At 39.4% G+C, this 2,341-nt stretch overlaps 1 long non-coding RNA gene across 1 annotated transcript; it reads left to right on the plus strand.

Moving 5' to 3' along the window:
* Nucleotides 1-1,009: 1,009 nt before the first annotated feature.
* On the plus strand, nucleotides 1,010-2,228 carry LOC127848404 (uncharacterized). Its single transcript, XR_008034486.1, has 2 exons — nucleotides 1,010-1,160; nucleotides 1,462-2,228. It is a non-coding gene; the product is annotated as an uncharacterized LOC127848404 (long non-coding RNA).
* Nucleotides 2,229-2,341: the final 113 nt, after the last annotated feature.

Here is a 2,341-nt window from a genome sequence, read left to right on the forward strand (position 1 = left end):
GCTCCCAGACACAAAACGTAGGAACCTACATAACACATCTTCTCCATGTTTCGAATGCATAAACACAGAAAGTCATAAATCTCCCGCTGTCTTAGTCTGTGAAATAATTGCTCTCTCCATGAACAGCCTCTTTTGAGGGGTGGGTTGCAGGGACTTGTATAATAACTGTACACTGTTCACGTGTCTTCTCAGTCTGTTGAGGGCCATCTGCATGAGTGGAAATGCAGCATTGTGTACCATGGCCATGTTTGCAACGTTGATACACAAATACACAAAGTCCTGATATTGGCTGTTGTCGGCATAGAACTAATCCCGAATGTGTCCAGAATATCAATCACTAGGTCCCTTTTGTCACTGTTGACACTCTGCAGGGCATCTTCAATCACACGCCTATCACTTGGCTGGAGCATATCCAGCCACGACTCAATGAGTATATCGTCCATAACTGACCCAAAAATGGCCCACACCAAGGAGGCCAGTGCAAGTCTGACCGGCAGGTAGCCAGTCTGCTGGAACCCAACCACCAAAAAGTTCCCCATCGCTGCCCAAATAAGCGGTGATGTCTGTGGTCTTGAGCGAGGGGCCACCTGCCTGTGGCATGATAAGGCATGGCTCTCAAAAGCCCTACCTTAGAACTCCGTGCAAATATCCCTCAAAACGCCGTCCTGGTCGACCGCTCTCTACCCTGCTATCACAACACTAACTGTCTCATCCGTTCGGTCTTCATAGAAAATTGTCTCTATGTCTTCAACAACTTCTCCATGTCTGATGGTAACTTTTCTGAAATATAATGTATAAATACAAAATCTATACGAAAGTTTTGTATCTTACCACAGAATGCTTGTTATAAGGATCCCCTCCCCGCTCTGCCTCTTAAGATTGCAAGTGCAATTTTTTATCATTTTAATATGCCCTAGCCCTATTTATAGACGATACATATGATTTTATTAGCCGGATTTTTTTCGAAAAAATCTCGGCTTATAGATTGATGTTGTCGGGCGGGCGGGGGGGCGGGCGGCGTGCTCGAAAATGTTAAAGTTCTTATTTCATGGTATAACTTTGGTATGCTTGGACCTAGAGTCTTCAAACTTGACATGAAGGTTGGCCAGGATTAACAGATGACCACTGGTCATTTCAAGGTCATTCATTTGAAGGTCAAGGTCACTGTGACCTTCAATATAAAAAATGTTAAAGTTGTTATAACTTTGGTATGCTTGGACCTAGAGTCTTGAAACTTGACATGAAGGTTGGCCATAACTAGTTAGTAACCACTGGTCATTTCAAGGTCATTCATTTGAAGGTCAAGGTCACTGTGACCTTGAATGTAAAAATGTTAAAGTTCTTATTTCATGGTATAACTTTGGTATGCTTGGACCTAGAGTCTTCAAACTTGACATGAAGGTTGGCCAGGATTAACAGATGACCACTGGTCATTTCAAGGTCATTCATTTGAAGGTGAAGGTCACTGTGACCTTCAATATAAAAATGTTAAAGTTGTTATAACTTTTGTATGCTTGGACCTAGAGTCTTGAAACTTGACATGAAGGTTGGCCAGAACTAGTAAGTAACCACTGGACATTTCAAGGTCATTCATTTGAAGGTCAAGGTCACTGTGACCTTGAATGTAAAAATGTTAAAGTTGTTATAACTTTGGTATGCTTGGACCTAGAGTCTTGAAACTTGACATGAAGGTTGGCCAGAACTAGTAAGTAACCACTGGACATTTCAAGGTCATTCATTTGAAGGTCAAGGTCACTGTGACCTTGAATGTAAAAATGTTAAAGTTCTTATTTCATGTTATAACTTTGGTATGCTTGTACCTAGAGTCTTCAAACTTGAAATAAAGATTGGCCAGTACTAGAAGATGACCACTGGTCATTTCAATGTCATTCATTTGAAGGTCAAGGTCACTGTGACCTTAAATGTTAAAATGTTAAAATTGTTATAACTTTGGTATGCTTGGACATAGAGTCTTCAAACTTGACATGAAGGTTTGCAAGCACACTTAGATGACCACTGGTCATTTCAAGGTCATTCATTCTAAGGTCAAGGTCACTGTGACCTTGAATGTAAAAATGTTAAAGTTCTTAAGTGTAGGTATGTGAAAGCAAAACAATAAATAGTATTATTTCATCTAAGTTTATTTTCTTACATTTGATAATGAAATTGATGGAAACTTCAAACAATATGTTACTAATTTGCTAATAAAAAAATTGAGATCAAACTTTCCTAATTGTCAATTCAAGTTCATATTTGTGACCTTAAATGTTATTGTTGTTCATGTATATGCATGCATTCAAAACATAACACAAGGTTTGCTCATGCCTTGAAAAGTACTTAC

This window comes from Dreissena polymorpha, chromosome 10, assembly GCF_020536995.1.
Source record: "Dreissena polymorpha isolate Duluth1 chromosome 10, UMN_Dpol_1.0, whole genome shotgun sequence".
Taxonomy (NCBI): domain Eukaryota; kingdom Metazoa; phylum Mollusca; class Bivalvia; order Myida; family Dreissenidae; genus Dreissena; species Dreissena polymorpha.